Here is a 12,016-nt window from a genome sequence, read left to right as displayed (position 1 = left end):
GGATGCTACACTGCTTCAGAGCATTTGTTCCTGACAGTAGTTTAAACCCTCCCGCATGCACACAATAACACATAGAAGATATTTATGGGGTTGCTTATGAAGTGACTTCTGGCTCTAAAGCGCCCCCATACTTTCTGGAAGACGTGTTGAAGTCATAGACGTTATTTTGCCTTAAGGTCCTAAACTGAATACATTTTATGTGTTTATAAAATTTCCCATATGGAAAGCTGCTCCTGCTCCCTCCAGCAGCCACACTGTCTCAACGCAGGGGTAGTGACAGAAGAGGACAGCTGCGGGAGCGAGAGGCAGAAGCCTCGCCCATGCCCCATGAGGACTTCTGCTAGTGCAAAAGCCCCCACAAAGGAAGCCCTAGGTTCAAGAGTTCCCTGGAAGATCTCATGGAACTTGATTGGCCTGTTACAGTCACCACCGCAGTTCATCACAATTATGGGACACAGACTGAAGTCTGCAACAAGCAGTGGCTGGGACGTGGCAGGAGAGACCAGAGGGGGAGCATCCAGCTGTCCTTCTCCAGGGGAGGTACAGGGACAGTGTTGATATCTTCCAGCAGAAATGTGTGAAGGCACTCCTTGGGGATTACCAGCCAGAGACACTGAATCCCTGGTGTCCACAGATTTTCCTGAAGCTTGGTCACATAGACTGGTTGACTCTCTTGTACCTAAGCTTAGCCTTGGGTCCTCAAGAGTCAAGCATATACCACATGGTCTGAGATCCCCACCATAAGTCATCGTTCCGCTTAGATCTTCTTTCTGAGAATCTTAGCAGTTGTCAGTGTCCTTCATTCCCTAGGGGAGTGCTGGCTGCTGACTTCCGGGTCTTTCTGCTCCGGGGTGCCCTTCCCTGACAGGTTTCATGCCACTGGTCCCGTTTGCAACGGCTCAGACCTGAGCTCAGCCTGTCCACTCACTCTTCTTTCCAGTTCTGTCTCTTGTTCTTTAACATTTTCATTCAGTTTGAGTTTTTCTGTTGAGAAAATCAGATGCTATTTTTAAAACTCAGTTTTACAAAGCAAAGTGAATGACATGCATTGTATCCGTCATACTGTTATTTGTTTATAGGGCAAACAGTGGTCATGGCTGCGTGGGATACACTGCAGGAGAGAAGTTCTGTAGTGGCCTTCAAAACACAGGTAAGCATGAAGATAAAAGCGACTTGGTTTTCTCCCTCAGTTCCTCATTGGATGCTCGTATAGGAAGGATGAAAACATTTTCAGTTGGGAGGGGGTTAAAAGCATGTATCTGTACACAATTTGTCTTCTATCTCAAATCCTTGACTGTTACCCTGTCGATGTGACTATTCCTTTTTGACCCTTGCTCTTTGCCTCACACCTGCCATTACGATTCTGAGCCTTCAACTCCTAGGCATCCTGAAGCTCTTGATATCGATTTCAGTAATTTGCTTTAGGTTGGCTTGATTCTTTCTTTTCCTTCAGGATAGTCCAAAGAAACGCTGTCATGTACCTTTTGTCTGAGAACCCGCAGTCTCACTGGTAGTCTTTCACTATTTCATAATGTTCCTGTGCGTTTACTGCTGCGTAGAGGAAACAGAGACATAAAGGACCACTTCCTCAAACCTTACCACCCTCACAGGAAGTGGGCTTCCAAAGCATGCCTAAGAAATTCCCCTCCCGCCCTCCCTCCCTCCATCCTTCCTTCTTTGTTTCTTTTTTTCCCCTCTTCTATATTAAACAGTAATTGTTACTAATTGAAATTTACATTATGTGGTAGAATATTCACTGATAGAAAAATGGAAAGTCCATTTTAATAAAACCAGGTTTAAGAATTACAGATCTGGCATTTCCAAGCTGGATAAGTTATTCTATTTTCTTAAATGTTCTCATTTTTGTGTGCATCTTTAGAAATAGTCCCATAATTCCAAATTTACTCCCTCTCTGAAAAGAGGAAACGGCGGCAGCACGTGTTCTAGTCAGTATAGGCCAGGGTGTGCGACAACACCCTGCAATCCCAACGCGGGTGCTCAGCCCACAAGGGCTAATGTTGCTCACATCGCATGGCAGCTAGGGCTTCTGTCTGTATGGCTGCATCCCGGGGCGCAGGCGGAGGGAGCAGTGGCCGTCGCACACTCTGGGGTGGCTCAGCGCTGGCCAGCTTCTGCCCGCCCTGGGCTACTGAAGCCACGCCCTTCACCGTCCTGCTGGCCTGAGCCGCCCTGCCTCACGCGGCCACAAGGGGGCCCCAGAGTGCAGGCTGGCCTAGAGAAGAGTCCTGGCTTCCAGAGAGCCTCCTGCAGTCGCTGAGTCCTAGACGGCAGGCTATCGCTTTGCCCCCAGGCTGTGAACAAGTCACTTTACTTGGCTTTAGTTCCTGTTTCTGTGGAAGGAAAGAGTTCCGAATTGTTACTGTTATTTAATTTGATTTGAATTTAAACGTCTTTTACAAATGCCTACAGTAAATTAAATGGAAAAGGCAGATTATTAAATACACACACACACACACACACACACAATAGTGAGTACTTGCATATTCATCAATAGGAGATTCTTCCTCCCACCCTCTCTCCAGAAATAGGTCGTCTCTCCTTAAATGGCAGGCTTTGAACAACAATGGGTTCTTAGTAGAAATGGAAGTCTGGAGCCTGGCAGCCTATGGGCTTCCTGATCCCCTGCAGCCTTCCTAGGAGAGGGACCTCTGGAGAAGCCCTGTCCCCACTTTCAGCAAAGCGTCTGTCTCCAGCGCTTTCCTATCTGCTAAGTAGGGGCTAAGGGAGAGTCAACAGCCCCACTGTCTTCTGTTCTTCCTCTTTCCCCTCCACACTGAGGAGGAAGGGACAGGACGGTACCATTTCCTTCTCTCTCTCTCTCTCTCTCTCTCTCTCTCTCTCTCTTTCTCTCTTTCTGTCTCTAAATTTTATTCAGGGATTTCCTTGATATTTTGGCCTAGAACATTTAGAGATCATATTTAACATTTGACAACTGAAATACCTTTGCCACTCAATTTTTATTTATCTTTTCCTCTGAAGACATTAATTTCATTTATTTGGTAAGTTATTTAAGCTCAAAAGAACTTTGTGTCAATCTCATTTAATATACTCAGCTTCATAGGAACCATCCTTCTAACTGGAGTACGTGAAATGGTACATTTAATATGTACCACTTTTTATCTTTTCTAAATTGACAAATTACACTTGTATACATTTACAGGTTACAATTTAATATAATGATAAATGTATTCATTATGGAAAGACTAAATCAGGCTAACTAATATAAAATGTACTACTTCTAATAGTAATTCTAAACTCTGGGACTTAATTCTAACACTTGAAACTTGAAAGGAAGCAATGTCCCTGCATAAAGTAACCTTAGGAATCATTATTTTCAAACCATATTCATTTCTTTGACAGAAGTCCACAGGGTCAGAAAAAAAAAAAAGGTGTTTATTTTCTTTTAAAAATTATTTTTCCCTCTTTATTCTGAACATCCTCTAGGTAAATCAGGCATAATGATTTCAAATTTTATTACACATTTCAAATTGACTGCTTTTATCACAGTCGAACCCAACAATAACAGGGTAATGAAAACAACAACTGTTAATAGTCTTATGATTTTTACTTCCTTTAACATTATTAGTCATGTTACACTCTAAGGATTATGAAAGATAAATTATAGAAGAGATTATGTGATTAGTTATTAATTCTTTCCCTGCAGGATTGAGAACCAAAGGATATGATAATATTTCTTCATTACAGAAATATGCACTTCCCCAGTAATATAATCAAACTGCACTGAGGCGTGGTAATGAGGGACAGGCATAAAGCTGAAAAATGAATCAGACAGTTGTCTTCAAATCTCATTTTAGCCAAGTGTTTCAAATTTCTCCCCATTGAGACCTTTTATTACAGTTCACAACATCAATCAGAATTCACAGTGGCTTTTTTTTTTTTTTTTTTTTTTTTTTTGGTCAATGAATGATTTTTTTTGTTGTGTTGTTTTCTAGACTAGACTTGCATTATGGCCTATAACTTTTTCCTTACTCTGTTACATGCCAAATTCTATGACCTGGATTAAATAGTTCTCTTGCCATTAGAGCATGTATCTGCTCAGTAATAAATTGGCTGTTTTCACTGAAATCATTCAAGCATAAAGATCATCTAAGCTTTAGATCACCAACATGTATTTTCTATTCATTTATTTATCAAAAGAAATTGTTACTGAGTCAGTCTTCCTTGAAACACACACACACACACACGTGAGATGCATGTCCCTATGTACCTAACCTGTCTGTGGTGTTCCGTCTTCTGTCATGAGACAAAATGCCTGAGATAAACAACGTAAAAAGAGGAAAGTTTTACTTTGGCTCCAGGTTTCAGAGGTTTCAGTTCCTGCCTGCTTGGCCCTGTGCCTTTGGGCCTGTGGCAAGAAAGAGCATCCTACTGGACAGCACGTGACAGAGGACACCACTTATGGTCTGGTGGCCAGGAAACAGAGGAGAGCGGAAGGCAGATGCCAACATGGCTCCAAGCCCACCTCCATGAACTGACTTCCCTCCCAGGCCCCAGCCGCAGGGTGCCTACATCTTCCGGGGCACCACAGGCCTTGGGCACGTGGCCTCTGGGGCACATTCGGCCCCGCCCAGAGCTCCCTCCATCTCTCTCATACACCTCCCTCCCGCCATCTATCACACATCTGTCGTCTCTCTATTTTCTGTCTTTCTTAAACTGCTAGTTTATTTACTTGTCTGTGAGATTTCTCTTTATTTTTCCTGGGCTACATGTCTTCTTTTTCCTTTATGCCTAGAAAATGAGGCCCACAGCTGCTCCTTTATTTTCTCTTTCCCGTGGGACGCCCCTGAGGGAAGTGGGCAGACCTGACCCCTGCGCTGGGCCTGGCAGCTGGGTTTCCCGCCCTCAGGTCCTGCTCCCTCATCCCTGGGCAGCAGCGGCCCACTTCGCCTTTGAATAGAGCCCTGTTTGCTGCTGATTTTAAAAGGAACCTGCTTTTCTCTTCCTCTTCTCCCTCTCTCTCCCCTAGCCTGGAGGCAGGGAACAAGTCTACCCTGAGCTACCTGTGCTCCACAGCATGGAGTCGTCTCCCCGAGGACCTAGGCCGTGAACATCGCCCGAATTAACCAGTGAGTCCTAACACACCATCGGGGCGCCCTGGGCCCCCGACCAGAGCACACCCGAATGCAACCCTTGAAGAGTTTCTTTAAAAGCGCCCTGTTCCTGGTGGGCAGAATCCCAACCTCAGGGACAGGAGTCCCCTGCGTTTCTCCTTTGGTAGCAAAATAATAAAACTTCTTCTTCTTCTTCTTCTTTTTTTTCTTTTTTTCTCAAAACTGTGTCCTCATTATTAAATTGGCATAGATTGGCATTGGGGACAAGGACCAGAGCTTTCCATTATACATACATAAAGAGGTGGGTCAAAGTGTTAGAGCTCAGAAAGAGATATGTCCTTTTTTCCTTAATTTTAATGAGCATCTCCACATCTCTAGTCAGGAGAATGTAAGTTTCACTGGTTGCCCCTCCACGTTTTGTCAGTTCCATTTTTATTTTTCCATTATCAAGAATGTTAGCCTCACTTAACAAGATATTCTTCCATTCCATCCATTTATCTGCAAATGCCATAATTTCATTCTTCTTTATGGCTGAATAATATTCCATTGTGTATATATACCACAGTTTCTTTATCCATTCATCTATTGAAGGACATGTAGGTTGGTTTCAAATCTAGCTATTGTGAATTGAGTTCCTATGAACATTGATGTGGCTGTGTTACTGTAGTATGCTGATTTTAAATCCTTTGGGTATAAACCGAGAAGTGGGATAGCTGGGTCAAAAGGTGGGTCCATTCCGAATTTTCTGATGATTCTCCACACTGCTTTCCAGAGTTGCTGCACCAATTTGCAAATCTACCAGCAAAGTATGAGTGTGCCTTTTTCCCACTTCCTCACCAAAATCTATTGTTGCTTGTGTTCTTGATATTAGCCATTCTAATTGGAGTAAGATGAAATCTTAGAGTCATTTTAATTTGCATTTCTCTAATTACTAGAGATGCTAAACACTTTTTCATATATTTCTTAATCACCTGTATATCTTCTTCCGTAAGTTGTCTGTCCCAAAGGCCGAGTGTTTTCCCTGATAAGTGGATGACGATACATAATGGGGATGAGGGGGTGGGGTGAAAGAAGAATGGAGAAACTTTAGATTACATAGAGGAAAGGAGAGGGTGGAGGTATGAAAAATGGTGGATTGAGACAGACATCATCATCCTATGTACTTGTATGATTACATGAATGGTATGAATCTACATCATGCACAATCAGAGAAACGAAAAGATGTGCCCCATTTGTGTACAATGAATCAAAATGCAGCCTATACAAATAAAAAAAAATTAAAAAAAAGAATGTTAGCCTCTGTATTACAAAAAATGGTTGTTTTGAATGGCACATCACAGGAAGAAGTTTGCTGATTTTTATACAGTTTGAAAAGAATTATGAAGTGTTATATAGTATAAAGTATTAAGTATTTGTATGATAGGCCAATATAAATATCCCGTATTAAATTTTCAAATAAAAGTGTCCATTTCTCTGATGCAATGTTAATCTGCACTACAATTCAGAAAACACTGATAAAACAAATTAGACAAAAGAGAAAGAAAAAGCTAAGAACATAGAGAAGCAGGATAATAATTTCTCCAAACCAAACTGAACACAGCAAACAAAAACTCAAAAGCAACAGCTAACTTTTTTAGATGAAAGATCAAAACAGCTGTCCAATCATCAAATCATAGCAAAGAATCCTGCCCTTCCAAACGGAGCTTCAATTCAGCATTCATATTGCCCAAGGTGAGTCTAGAAGTTTGGACTACTGATTTCTTTAATGAAATGAGCCATGCTAATTCATATTGCTATATGACGAATGTGTTTTACATATATAGTTACACTGGTATAAATTCATGTTATGTGCGGAGCTCAGCGACCTCAGCAGTGTCCCCGTGGACGGCCAGGACTCTCGTGTCTATGGGACAGTCCTGACCTGTGTTCACATGGAGAGCCGCTTCAGGGACGGTGCACACTTGGTCACAGGTAAAGGCAGATCTTCCATTCTGGAAGGCTTCGTGAAATGTTCAGTCTATCCAACTCTTGAATCTTTTATTTGATTCTATTTCAGGCAAAACTTAGACCTCTTTGAAATACAGCAGCTGACAAATGGAAGCACAGAATTAAAATGCGCTCCAACTTCACAGTTGCACCTCAGTCTCACGGACCAGGCTCTGGAAAATGAAGACCTCTAGAAACCAAATGATTACGCTTCCAAAATCAAAATAACTTTAATCTTATTTTTTTGGTGGTTTAATTAGTAAGAGTTTTCATTCTTAATTTCTGATTTTTTTCTTATTTAAATCATTTTACCCATCAGGCATTTCTGAAAATGAACATGAAGACACATGATAAGAGTCGCCTGAAAATGCTGTTTGAGGAGTGGTAGAATCAATTTATCGATTTGCAAATATGGGAATCTCAATCAGCAAAGACACAATGCTGGATATGTTGAAAAATATCCACAAAAGAAATCACTGTATTTATTTGCAAAGAAGTTATGTTTGCAGGTGTCAGTACATATACTCATGCAATCCTATGCAGGACTGAGTATAAACACCATGAAAGAGTGATAACATGAATGTTAAGGATACAACTATATAATTATTGTAGTGAATTATTTAATGCATAGACAATATAATGGAGTATGTTAGCATTAGTCTATTATTTCAATTGCTCTATACAGAAGATATTAAATAATGTCATGAATTAAATTAAAACATAAACCTTAATATTCACGATAAGTTTCCTAAAGCCACATAGAGTATTTACAAAATTATTGGAAAATATTCTCTGTCAGGTAAGGCCATTTATGGGATAGCACTTCCCACAGTGAGTAGTTTTTATTTTTGTATTTTCAAAAGTTATATAAATATATTTCTAGTTATGCAGGGTTTCAGAGTCTAGGAAACAAACTGAGTATCACTTTCTGAATGAAAGTGTTTCAACTGTCTTTTTCTAAGGTCTGTCTTCTCCACAGACCCCTCAACAGAGCATCAGATCTCATATCTAACTTTCTCCGTCTCTGGCTGACCAGCACTCTCAATCGGCTCTTTCTAGACTTTTCTGCATTTTGACTCATTGAGTTCTTCCTTTCTTCTTTGTATGGTTCAAGTTTCCTCAGGAGAAATGATGGTGCTAGGTCTCAGATAAATTAGAAATTTAACAAATGTTTGTGTTTATTGGAGGTGATGAGAATCCTGAAGGGAAATCAATATGCTTTCTTGTAGATTATCATGAGAAATCAGTGCAATGATTTATCAAACACAAATTCAGTCAACCTGCCAAGGGATGAATATCCCCCACATTTTACTTATTTTAAAGTAAATTTTTAACTTCCTCACTTTCTGTCAGTGAGTAAGCAAAGCCCCAGTTTCATATGAAGGATAATATTTTTATATTATAACCAGGAGACTATTTGCTTTTGTATTTGCATACAGGTTGTCTCTTTCTGCCACTTCTTAGCAGATCCAAATATTAATCTCAGTATCCTCTTCACTATTGTCCTCAGGAACCATCCTTTTGGCTCAGAAGCCAGAGGGCCACTACAGATTTCAGGCACACACACACACACACACACACACACACACACACATTAGAAAAGCCCTAGGTAGGCATTTGCCTAGTAATATGCAGTTGAACAGAGACTCCTTCCATTACAATGGTGGAATGACTTACGATAGAACAATCTAATTCAGGTGATAAATTGTCCCTTGATGCCAATTAAAAATACTTTTAGTGTTTCTCTTGGATTCTTGGATATCCTTCATTTGCCTTGCCCCAATCATACTTAGACTAGTACAAAACAAATGAACAGATTTTGAGAACAACCTGATTTCTTTTTCTTTTTGAGAAATGTACACAGATTATAGCAGATCCAACTTGAGAAAACAGCTTCAGGAGGTGCTGATGAAACAGGAGGTGCACCATCGCACGACTGGACATTGGCTTCCGGGTGTACTAGCTGATCACCAGGGCATTTTCCAACGTGAGCTTATTCTATTTAAGTACTTTCCTCTCGGATGTCTTAGTATCAAACCTTCAAAATAATTTCAGGTGTCGATTAATGTCCCTGCAAGAACAGAAGAGCAGATCTTTACTACTCAGAGATCTGCAGTCTGCAGACCAAAGGCATCAGGATCAGCAGCAATCTAGCTAGGAAGGTAGGGTTCCAGGCCTATCCCAGCATTTAAACAAGATGGCCAGAAGATTCATGTCCTACAGCCTGGGAAGTATGGGCATGTATGATCCTCAATCTTACCATCCTCCCCTCCTGTGTGGATCCAGTGTCATCACACAGCTCCCAGGACCACAGGAGTTTATGGTGAAGAAAACCAGTGACTGCAGTGGACAGTGGATCCCTGGAACAGAGCTGCTGCAGCTGATGGTCAGAAGCAGGGTGCAGTGCACGCCATCTTGCCTGTTGTGCAAACGCCCAGGCAGCACGGCTTTCACTTGCAGATCCAGAATCGTTTCTTGGATAGATTTGCTCCTGAACCCTGATCTCTGTGCTGAGGATCACCACATTTCTCTTACAGGCATAACCAGTATGAAATGGCTGCGTCAGTCTTTTCATCCGTGGAACGACCCCCAAGGGATCTCCAGCTATTCTTGACTTGGTCCTTCAAGTATTAGCACAAAAGAGTATATGAATGCTTATTTAACTCGTCCTTATAATGCTCTATTTCCAAAGAACAAGTTCAAAGCCAGAGTTAATACCGATCCTGAAGTAGTCAGCGCTCTTTGCTGTCTTCTGAAACACCACAGATACTCAGGTCTAGGCAACGTATCTGCCACATCAACTGCATGCTGGATTCAGAGACTCCCAACCACAATCCAGTGTGTTGACCTGCAAGTCACCAAGGTCCTGGTGGTGGCTTAGTCGGTTTATTGAGATCTCTGAACCTCTGGGTCAGCACCACCAGAGACCACCACCACATTCAGATCCCAAACCTCCTTCAGAAGCAACTGATCCTCCATATTGCATACACTGAAACATCACTTGCCCCATAAATATGTGCAATTATTACATGTAAGTCAAAAACATTAAAAAACTATTTAAAGAACTGGAGATGTTAACTGTCCTGATTGATCATTACACACTGCATATAGGTATCAAGTTATCACATCATTTATAATTAAAATAGCAACTAAAAATAATGGAACAAAGCTTATCTGCTGGTTCTCCCACACACTCTCCACTTTTTTCTCCTTGATTTCCATCATATTTCATGATCCTTTGTTTCTTGCAGATGCAGGGACATCTTCTGCTAGGGACAAAGAGCAAAGCAATGGCTTCTGTGTTAAATGACCATCTGAAAATAAAACTTATTTACAGAATCCAAGATGGTTACCAAACTATTATTCTTAAATGCCATTAAAGTTAGCTTCAAAATGTTTGTACTGAAAGCATTATTAAACAAAAATACAAAACTCTTTCATCATTTATTCCTATGGAGGATACTTGAGACAGAAACACACTTTATCACCACATATGACATTTCTTGGAGCACACAATTAAAATTACAAAAATTATTTAAATAAAAATTTAGGAACTACTTTAGCTACATACTAGCGATTTTTTTTCTTTCCTTTTTCTCTTCTTTTTTTTTTTGTTTTTTTTTTTTGTTTTTTCGGTATTGGGGATTGAACCCAGAGTCACTTAATCACTGAGCCACACCCAACCCTTTTTATTTTTTGTTTTGAGACAGGGTCTCAATGTTGCTTAGGGCCTCAGTAAGCTGCTGAGGCTGGCCTCAAACTTGCAGTCCTTGCCCCAGCCTCCTTATTTGCTGGGATTACAAGTGCATGCTACCACGCCAGGTATATACTAATATTTTTCTACTACTTTCTGTACCAGTAGAATATATTTTTTAAACAACAATTTGCAGAAGAAAGTTTTATCAGAAATAACTCTCTCTCATTGAGAAATAAGAGTTGCCAGATGGTGTCCTTGTTTGTAAATCATTTTATTTTGATAGAATTGAAATGACAGACATTAGGCATTTGAGCCAATTTGGTAAAGTAATAGAGACTCTTGCTATCATGAAATAGAGGAATTTAAGTATTAGGATTACATAGGACATTGAGGAATAGTTCCAAAGGATAAAGATAAATTGTTTCTTTCCTAACTAATAGTTCCTTGTCTGTGGGTGTTCCATATTTCAAATATTAGAAATACACAAAGCTATTAATTTCCCTTGTGCATGAATTTCAGGATATGCCATGGTAACCCCCGGCAGAATGGGATACAGGAGTAACAAGCACATTAGTTACTTGTGTGTTTTCAATTTCCTGGCCACACGGACCCACTGGGAGATGATAACCTGACTATTAACAAAAGCCAAAGGAAAAATTTAAAAAGTGTCCTTTTATAGCTTAGTGTGCCCATTTTATAATATTGAGGTATTATTGCATCCTGGTTGAGTTTCCTCTATGTTTTGTCACTTGGCTAATGAAAGCAAATTTTAAAAACATTTTTTTTTTATTTTATTTTTGCGGTGCTGGGGATCGAACCCAGGGCCTTGTGCTTGCAAGACAAGCACTCTACCAACTGAGCTATCTCCCCAGCCTAAAAACATATTTTTAAAGAATGTTCATTGAACGTTGACATGTGTGCCATAAAACAGCTGGTAGCAGGTCCGGGAAAGATCACCAGCTACGGAATGGCAGTGATGACCCCTTCAGACGACGTGGCCACGACAACGCAAACCGTCACGACTGGCCTGAGTTCTACCAGCCTCGATTTTTAACAGAACCAGCAAATTGCTCAGCTAATTTGGCCAGGATGTTATGATTACTTAGAAATTTCAGTCAATAAACACAAACCAATAGCTCATGTAGACAAACTTGTCTTGCTCTATTACACAGTGACTGATATAGAACTGACGGCAATTTTTAAAGAATTTTATTTACGTTCCTCTTACATTACATAAAAT

This window comes from Sciurus carolinensis, chromosome 15 (genome assembly GCF_902686445.1).
Source record: "Sciurus carolinensis chromosome 15, mSciCar1.2, whole genome shotgun sequence".
NCBI lineage: Eukaryota > Metazoa > Chordata > Mammalia > Rodentia > Sciuridae > Sciurus > Sciurus carolinensis.
Note: the sequence above shows the minus strand (reverse complement) of the source record.